Consider the following 10,841-nt stretch of genomic DNA (forward strand, 5'->3'; position numbering starts at 1 on the left):
TCCCACAGACCTGAACACCACACAAGGGTTAACAAAATCACCGAAAACAAGAAAAAAATCTAGAAATAGGCTAAATAATCTTATTCCGTGCCCAACCATCTCAAAATGGGAAATATTAGATATATCGACTAGATTTCAGATCATTACACTCGACAAGATACCATTTTTTGCAGTGCTCCACATACTTCTTCATGGACCAGTGAAATAGTGACCAATAGCTTTGAACAGCTGACCTCCAGTTCCATTACCATTTTTAGTAGACAGTAGCCAGGTTTCCAGGGCCGGCCTGACTGATTTGAATGTTCATTATGTTTATATTCAGTTCTTTGTTTAGTCTTTGTCTTTTTTTTTTCCAAGCCACAAATATTGTATTCTAACCTTGTGATGAAGTGTCGTCTCCAAAACAGACGATTCTTCCACTCTGTCTGGGAGTCAGGCTTGACTCGTGGCTTATGACTCTGAGAGTCAAAATGCAGCTGGTTAAAACTGAGGGACCTTCATGCAAGTCCATTGTAATTTATTGCATTTCTTTTATATCTGCAAAGATACAGGGAGATTCACTCGAAAGAGGCCCCGAATATTCTGCTGTAACTCCCGTTAGGATGAAGCAATCTGAACCAAAAATATGTGCTACATATCTTGACGTATGTGTAATTGATTGCATTACATGTGATGCTGGAAGTGATCTCCGTTTTCTGCCAGACACATGAAGGGGTACGGGGGTATGCACCCGGAAGTTGTAAACGGAGGTTAAACATCGCGACGGCTGTCCGGCGCCTACCTCACCGCTCCAACGCAGGGGCATCCCAGCTTGTATACTGCGGAGCACATTGCCAATGTTTCGTTCAGATTGCTTCATTCTAGAGAGAGTTATCACAGAATATGTGGGGCCTCTTTCAAGTGAATCTCCCTGCACAAAGCATACAAACTTTTATTCAAACTTCAGCAGTTTAATCCAATATTTGAAGAGTTTAATTCCAAAATGCTATATTGTGCTACGGTTGTAACAGTTTTTAATTAAAACAATAATATAATGTTTTTCAAAAGAATAACAGCAGCAAATAACGTAAAATCCGTTTTTATTACGCAAATAAAGGTGAAATTATCATAATATATCATTGATATCACATATATGTAAGCCCACTGCCAACAATGTACATCATGAAAAGCGATGAAATTCTTGAAAGCGTTTGTTTTGGAACAAAACCTCTAATTTACTGTTTGCATTAAATTTTATTCGGTATGTCAAAATACGTGGATGGACACCTGGCTGTTGTCTCAAGCTGTTTTACAGAGGTTCAGGCCTAAACCTCAATTGACCAAATGAAGCTTATTGTTCCCCCTAACCACAGACTTTAAAATATTCCCTCAACTGTCATTTACTTCTTTCTCACATTATCAGCCTGCTGTGTTTGATAAACATGTGCATCTGTCCATGTGAATTCCACAACTGAAGCAATAAAGAGGATTTGGGGTTTATTTCCTTACAGCCTGTGTTGATTTGTGAGATTATGCAAACGCTGAAGCAGCACGCTGTGACTTCTTGACTGTATTGGGCCTAAAGTTTTGCCGTGTTGGGTTCAGCCAGGCATGTCAACGCACCACCATTTTGGGGAGGTCAACCTCGCTGCTGGACTGCATTCAGTACCATTACAGAGCGGCAGTTTCAGAAAGATACTGTCCAAAATTACACTATTCCAAGAATATTGATTTAGAAAGTGGGATAGGATTATATAACGGAGGGAACGCAGTGATCCACACTCATGTCTGTGTGATGTGTATTGTTTGTGTGGTGTTTGTGTAGATATGGCCGTGTGGTTGGTGAAGCACAGAGAACCTGTTGATGTGATTGTTTTTCCTCTGGTTTTATATGAAGCTTATTTCATTTAATAGTCTATTCAGGGGGTCTTAACTTGATGTAGTAGTTATTTATTTACAGTGATGGTTAAAGCTTTGTAGCTCGGTAAGTTACAGCATTCCTTAATCCGTGTAGATATTCATAATAGATTAGCGTTAGCACCTTCTTACACCAAGCTGAGGTCAGATTCTTATTCTCCAGCTTCTTGTTCGAATTTTCTCGTTCCACCTTAAATGGTGCAGCTTCAGGCACCAGAAAGTGACTGCTGCACCATTTGAGGTGGAACAGGAAAACTCGAACAAGAAGGGACTGTAAAATAAAACTTGTGTTGTCATCAGCACGGAAAAGAAACAAATGGTAAGTGAAACACAGTGAAACATTCTCCATCAAAACACTCTTTCAGTCTGAAATGATAAATTATGATTGAATTATGCAGAAAAATTGGTAGAATTCAGGCATTGGTGAGATTTAAGCAGGACTGTGAACTGGAAACACCTCCAGGAGCAGATACAAGGTACAAGGTACTAACCCTAATCCTGAGAGTCTTACATAGCGTGTGTGTTTCTGTTACCTAGAAGCAAAAGTACATCGGGGCTAAAAAAAAAAATTAAAAAAAATACTCACCAAAGTTGGTACCTTCCAACTTCAAATAAATATCCAATAAAGGCATTTTACTGTATTGCTTTATCTGCTTAATACCTAGAACCTTTCTGTGTAACCTTTTTAGACCATGGCAGTACTTTACACCAAATAATGACGCAGTGCTTTGGAGTTTGTACCTCACACTTGATCCAGTTAATACCTAGAATCTGTTTACACTGAATTTCAGTGTTATTAGTTAACCTGTCTAATTACCTAGTACTTTCTCAGTTCCCTGATCAATACCCAGGGACTGTGAAGGAAAGTGTTACGTTTTTTTACATTGTTAACTACAGTCAACAGTCACAGTGCTTTCACAGCTTTTCCTTCTGTTTTCACACATAACAAGACTGCATTTCTCACTTGCATCTCTTGCAAAACCTCCAAATCTCCCGTCACTCCTTTAAGCTGTTTATCAAAAACACTCTCGTTGATTGCTTGTTAGTTGTGGATCAGCACAAGTAGCCAAGACGAGAGTCAGATCAGCCTGACTGTAATCCCTTGTAGGGTATCTAAGATGACCTCTATACCCCTTCAGAGTGAGATTAGACCTTAGATTTATCTACGGAATGTTTTGGAAGAGTGGTTTCACTGTGTGTAAGCTTTGGCTGAGCTGTATATAAAGCTTGGGTGTTCTCCAGTCCAGAGCTTCATTTTCTAAGTCAACATCGCACTGAGCTACATAAACGAACCATGTGAACCAAGATTTGCCCCAACTTCCTGGGTCATCGTCCTGAAGTCTCAAGAGGAACCAAAAGAATCCAGATTCACTTTGAATGCACCAACTTTCTACCATCTTCTATGAAGTCAGTTTGGCCTCAGCTTCACAGAGATGCTTTGTAAAGCAATGCACGTGTCCATCCATCTAGAAGCCACAAGCCAAAGTGGGCCACTCTAGGCTAACCCAGCAATGGAGGAGAAATCGGGATCGTCCGGGCCGCCAGTGTGCGTCCAGATTCTATCCACGGTCGCTTTGGTGTGTTTCGGCCTCTACTGCATCGTCAAGGGCGTCTCATTTGGCTTCTTCAACTGGTGGTACATCCTTGGGGCTGCCTGCTTGCTGACCACCGCCTTTGCCGCCTTCCGTGTCTACGAGGTATGCGTGATTATGGCACGGAGCGAGATGGCCCAGGCCGAGCCCTGCAGGGAAGTCCCCTGAGGAATGCTTTCATAGGATGAGCTCAGACCTTGTCAGATTTGGCTGATCCTAAATTGGCATACAAGGTCAATCTCCTGGATGGTTGTAATGAAAGTTCACGGAAGGGTCATTTCTTCAACTGTAGCTTGGACAGATGATGTTCCTTCAGCTGAGATTCATTACCGTTGCTACTTGGTGAATTGCTACAAGAGTGACTTGCTGCTGGATGCTATGTTGGTAGGTCATGGTTACTAATTTGGAACATACAGTTGTCATTTTATTGGATGAAGATTGATTCAAGGGAGATGGCTTCAGAGTGAGATTAGACTCCAGATTTACCTCTAGAAGCATCTGGAGAAGTGAGTTCACTATGGTAATCGTAAACTGAGCTGGCATGAGTGTCCATTCTGTGGGTCAGTAATACAATCTGGAACTCTCTAAAGGATCCAAGAGATGCTTCTGAAATTCTCCTGTTTAAAACTCTACTTTACAAAACGTATAAATTGTCGGCTGTGACTTCCTTCAGCATCTTCAAGGTATCTGGTAGTGGTACAGAGGCAGATGATCTAGGCCAAGGTCTACAGGACAGTGCCCTGAGGGTCACTTTCAAAGACTCATCTAAGACCAGACCTGATGTTGATGGGGAACCTGATCCTAGGTTAGAAGGGCAATATCTTGGCAATATCTGAGGGTCACTTTCAAAGACTCATCTAAGACCAGACCTGATGTTGATGGGGAACCTGATCCTAGGTTAGGCAATATTTGGGCTGTGATGATGGAAAATCTTGGAAGGACCATGTTTTTCAACCACAGTTGATTCAGTTTAATTCAGTTGCATTTTCACAGCAGATGTCCCAAAGCAGCTTTCCAGAAAACAGGGTCCAGCCCCCTAATGACCAAGCTGACAGCAACAGTGGCAGGAAAAACTCCCTAAGAGCAAGAGGAAGAATCACTGAGAGGAACCAAGACTCAAAAGGAGAAACTCCCTAAGAGCATGAGGAAGAAACAATGAGAGGAACCGAGGGGGAGCCCATCCTCCTCCGGGCCACTGGATAAACAGATAAAGTCTCTTCAGCCGAGGTCCTTTGCCATTTAAGCAAGATGATCACCTGAGGGTCTGTACCTGCAACCAAGTCAAAGCCTTGATGTTGTTTGCAATAACTGACAAAATCCATGTTCTATTGTTTTAATACAACAGTTCTGCAAAATAAAGAAAAAAGTTCAGCAAACATCTAAATATCATAGCAAATATGTTTTAATATAACCAATTCCTTCCAGTGTAAAAGTAGTAACCTTTTGTGTTACGGATAGAGCTGTGAAACTGTTGCAGTATCACATTCAGTTCACCTTTTTCAACATTTGCCAGGATAACCTGAATGCTGTTTTGTGTCAGTCTGTAAAGAATTTCACAGCCCAGCTTGTTCACTGAATTGTATTCTGGTAATTTGTAGCTACTTCCAATAGTTTAGTTGTCTCAGCGTCGCAGCTGCTGGCCAAAAAAACTTACTTAGGGGCAAAGACAGGTTCAGAATTTGATGTTCTGCTGTCATACTTTTCTTCAGAATCTGACCAAATGAGCTGCAGGTCAATTTATTACCATAGAAACGATCTAATGTGTTACTTTTCTGTTTCTGTACATCATCGCTGTCCAAAGATAAACAAGTATTTCCAAAATGGCAAACAGGCCAATTCCAAAACCTTAAACTGTTACGCAGCAGTCTTGACTCATTAACATTTGCGCCCCCAGAATTTACACCAGCCCACATTCAAGCCCAGCAGGTATTGTGAAGAACGAAGCAACAACAATAGAGCCACAGCAATGAAAATGGCAGAATATGTGCAGAAATGTACTGTTCCAGGCTGTGAAGGGGATCCGGGCACTTTTCCTAACCTTATCATGGAACCAAACTGTCAGTGGGTATGGTTGGAGTTCAACCTTAAATGAGGCTTAAGTAGCTTCCTAATCACCAGCTTCTCAATTGAATCTTCCGTTCCACCTTAAATGCTACAGCTTGTACAGCACCAGAATGTAACCGCGGCACCACGGAAATTTCACAAAACATGCTGGTGAATACGAAGCCAACTTCAGCTTCCACATCTCTAACAGGATCGTGGACAACTTTAAATTTTAGAATTTTAGTGTTTAGATTGCTCTGCACATTTCACTCCAGACAGTTTATCAAAGCTTGGACGATACTGAGCAGCTTGGGAGACGGAAAAGAGGGGTGGTTCCACTTTTATTAGCATCATAACCCCAACAACAATCTGCGTGTAGCCATGCTGTGTGAGTTTATCCATTTTTTGATGGTGGAAGCCAAATCATCTCACCTGAAAGTTTCATAGTGAGCTAACAACTTAATTTACTTTGTGGTGTTTTAGACATGGAAAGCAAGCAGCTCGTACAGGTAACGTTAGCCACTAGCTAGCTCCAAGTAACTAACACAGCTAACTAAATAGTCTGGCGACCTCACTTATTTACATGGAGGTTCACTTCATTGTCCTACCTGTGTCTATTTCGACATGTTGCTTCTGTGAAAGCCTTCGTGGGCCTCACTGTAAGCCAGCCAATCAGAGCAGAGCTCATCAGATTATTCATGAGCCACCGAAAAGGGAAACAGCTTGTTTCATTCTAGGGCTAAATCATAGGGTGGGAAATGGGCGTGTAAAACTGCATCTGGACATTTTCTGCCCTTACCAAACGAGCTTCTACGTAGACATCAGAGAACAATTTAAAATGCTGAATAAATGCATTCTATGGCACCTTTAATGTAAAGAGATTTTATTTTAAGTCATTTTGGGGCATTTCTATTGGTCCAGTCTTCATGAAACTTTCACGCAAGGTAAAGGTCAGCTGGTGTGCTTAAATGATGTAGACAAATGAAAAAAAAACAAAAAAAAAACAGAGATACTTTTTTGTTGTTGTTGTTGTTTTGAACAGCGACAATATGCAATACAAAATTAGTAACTGTTTCCCAGCATAAAACTACATAGTAATCGGTTGCATAGTAACGTAGTTGTTACATAGTATCTGGTCCAGTTTTTGTGAAAAAATATTATATCACAAACAACAGTATGGGTAGAACGCTTCTCTAGCAGTTACAACCCGTTGTATAATTGATGGCTCCCTGCTGTAAGGATGCTATGAGGGTAGGTTACAGTTACTGCTTGTGAATGTGTTCGTGAAAGACTTGGTTGTGGTGGGTCTCACACTTTTGTAATGTTGCATTTTTATGACAGTATTACATAAAGCAGGCTCTGAAGAATGTCCCACTGCACCATGAGTTGATGTGAAACTGTATAAAAGTGCTACGGAGAGCAATGTTAGCTAAAGTTACTGTTTACATATTTTAATTTTGGCCACATAGCATGCGTACTGCACATTACATTAAACTGTGGTAACATGATAAATTACCACATTTGAAAAAAACAGTGTTCTCATTTGATTATTACAGGTTTTGTTTCACTGTGCTTCATAAGTCTGTATGCCATTTAAAACTGTCACTCCTCCATGCAAAACATGCATCACATGGACCAGGAATGTACAGTTATATACTGAGACATTTCTCAACTAGGGTTGTCAAATGATTGAAGGATCTAATCACAATTAATCGCATTATTTTTTGCAGTTAATGGCGATGAATCACATTTGTCTTATTTGCTTAAAACTGCATATAAAAGCAGTGCTGTGTAGCTTTATGAGAGGACAAAATAAGCTTAGTCAGAATGTGTTTATTACTTTCAGTAATTTAGTATCATTATTTTCATTGTGTGAAAACATCACATGATCCTGAACATGAAAATCACTTGGTTTCGACACAGAGTGAGCACAGTTTCCAGCTCTTATCACTGACGTCCAGTGAGAGCAACAGTGGCTGCATGTTCCACCCCAGACCTGTTTTCTGTTTTTTAACATTTCAGAATCTTGAGCAACATCCTACTTGGGGCACCCAGCTCACCTCAGTCATATTATATTGTGTGCAAGAATGGAAAAGAATAAATAGTTTGATAAAAGCTTAGGTAAACACAATAAAATAACAGAGCCCTTGAAAAAAGTACATGTGACAGTTTTTGTAGAATTGAAATGGCATTGTTTGATGACCTGTAATTCAAATAAAGGGATCAGTAAAATGTAAATAAAGCATTATTTGGCTTTTTTACTGTAAAAAGTTCAGAGGTTCTTGTGGAGTCCAGGTCAGCTCGAGTGCATGATGTCAAAAAATTTTGAATTAGAAAGGAGTGCAAAAAAAGATTTTCACCAGTGGTCTCAGACTTTTGGACCCCACTTAGCTTTTTTGTTTGCTTGTTTGTTCAAGTCAACAGTAAAAACTGCAACTGGAGCTTTTCACTTTTTTCACTCTGTTGCTTTTGTCAGTTTGCTGCTTGTAGATTTATCCACATGTATGCTGTGAGCTCTGTCTTCCATAGTCTGCATAGAGCAGGAGTCGGCAACATGTAGCTCCAGAGCTGCATGCGGCTCTTTTACTGCCCTGTTGCAGCTCCACAGCACAATTAGATGTTCAGGTAATAGTAAAATAATTACTAATAAAACACAGTTTAACAATAAATGGTCTTAAACTCTGGAGTTAATGTAGAACTGCTAATTCACCCTTTAACCCTGAAGATCAGCACAGACTGCTGGTCGCCATAGCAACACAGACTCGCCTTGCTAGTAGCTAACGAAAAAGGCTTGGTGGTGGTGTCTTAGTGTGTGTTGTGCTGGTCTGAGTGGATCAGTCACAGCGGTGCTGCTGGAGTTTTTAAACACTGTGTCCACTCACTGTCCACTCTATTAGACACTCCTACCTTGTCGGTCCACCTTGTAGATGTAAAGTCAGAGACGATAGCTCATCTGCTGCTGCACAATTTGTGTTGGTCATCCTCTAGTCCTTCATCAGTGGTCACAGGACGCTGCCCACAGGACGCTGTTGGCTGGATATTTTTGGTTGGTGGACTATTCTCAGTCCAGCAGTGACACTGAGGTGGGTAAAAACTCCAGCAGCACTGCTGTGTCTGATACACTCGTACCAGCACAACACACACTAACACACCACCATCACATCAGTGTTACTGCAGTGCTGAGAATGAACCACCACCCAAATAGTACCTGCTCTGTGAGGGTCCATGGGGGTCCTGACCACTGAAGAACAGGGTAAAAGGGGGCTAACAAAGTATCAGAGAAACAGATGGACTACAGTCTGTAACTGTAGAACTACAAAGTGCACCTATATAGTAAGTGGAGCTGATAAAATGGACAGTGAGCGTAGAAACAAGGAGGTGGTCAGAATGTTATGCCTGATCGGTGTGTACGGAGCCCCAGAGGGGACGGATATAAAAAAATAATTAATTTAAGTGAACGTTTTGCAGTTTGGACGCATGTTTTCTCTTGTTCATGATCACAATTTCTTAATTCATTCCCACAATTAACAATCAGTTCTCTCATTTTCTTTTAATCATGCACACGTTTTCTTTACTTTGTGGGTGTTTTTTAATTCATGATCACCGTTTTCTAATTTGTTCTCTTGTTTTATTGTAATCGTGCTCATGTTTTCTTTTCAACTGAATGCATGTAGTTTGTTTTTTTGATTAATGCGCAAACAAAATAAATATAGATTCAGGCCGTGCAGACGCAGCTAACAGCTCCCTGAGACCGTCTGACGGGTTTTGGTGTGTTAGATTGATGAGATAATGGACATAGATGCTCATCAGGACTGATTTTGATTTGGGGGAGATATGAAGTCACTGTAGATCCTATACTGTATAGCCCCTATACACTGTATATATACTCAATATACTACATACTGTAGAGCCACTTAGCTCTGTTTCTGCTCTCGGTCAAGCTGCACTGTTAGAGACCATCACACAATTACAGGAAGAAATGATCAGCGTTTCAACATCCGCACATTAATATATCTACATCTAATCCATAGATCTGTTAAACTCTCTCACCATTTGACCTCATCCCACATGAACATCTGTGTGTGTTTGATTTGAGTTTGTTGAGACGTTGACGCTGATCACTTCCTCCTGTAATTGTGTAATGATCTCTAACACTGCAGCTTGACGCAGAGCAGAAACAGCGCTAAGCGGCCGCACTGCGTCTATATCAGTGTTGAATAAAATCATTAGAAAAGTGCAGTTCAGTGAAGATTGTGGTTGTAGTTTATTGTCTTCTTTCATTTCACCTCCAAACTAAAGCTGCACTGGTGAATCTGTGGGCCGTTTGCTGTGAAGAGGAGCTACAGTGTCTTCATAACCCCTCAAATCAGAATCAAACCAAAACAGAGCATCTCTGTTTGTTATCTCATCAGTCCAGCACATCAAAACCTGTCAGACAGTCTCAGGACAAATAACACGGCCTGTATCTACATTTATTTCGTTTGTGCACAAATCAAAAAAATGCGTGTTCAATTTAAAAAACACATGAGCACAATTAAAAGAAAATTAGAGAACAAATTAGAAAATTGTTCATGGGAATGAATTAACCCTCTATTGCACAAAGTTGCCTCAGGGCAACAAAATCATTTTCCTCACTTAATAATATTGACAATGATTGAGGTTAACTATAAAAGGAAGAGTTTGAGTAAGTCAATAAAAAGCACGTACTTAATCATACTGTCTCTTAGTGGGCACTTTTAAACCTCTTTTTAACATTCAGTATATTTTTTTTGGTACGAGAATTTGCAGAAATTTGTTTGTTGCCTAGAAGCAACACTGTTTGACAGTGGAATGGATTTAGCCAGTCACAAGCCAGGTCTCACCACTTCAGGGAACACATCATATCATTTCTTCTCAATGTCACACAGTGTTGCCTTAAAGCAACACATCATATCATTTCTTCTCAATGTCACACAGTGTTGCCTTAAAGCAACATACTCCAAAATGACCCCTGCACACATTATTTTTTTAATGGTTTTGAATTTAATAATCAGGTCCATTTTATGCAAGAAAAGTGAATTGAATATTTTTTTTTTTAATTGCTCTCATAATGTGTGCAGTAGAGGGTTAAGAGATCGTGACCATGAATAAAAGAAAACGTGCGTACGAACTGCAAAACATTCACTCGATTTCTTTATTTATTTTTCCTCCGTAAATATAAACTAAAACACTTGGCTTGTACTTTTCAAAGGTTTAATTTATATGGATTATTCTATAAGAGTTATCAGGCGATATTTCTAACATCAGTCTACATCCAAGACACTTTAATGT

Source organism: Colossoma macropomum, unplaced genomic scaffold (assembly GCF_904425465.1).
Source record: "Colossoma macropomum unplaced genomic scaffold, Colossoma_macropomum, whole genome shotgun sequence".
NCBI lineage: Eukaryota > Metazoa > Chordata > Actinopteri > Characiformes > Serrasalmidae > Colossoma > Colossoma macropomum.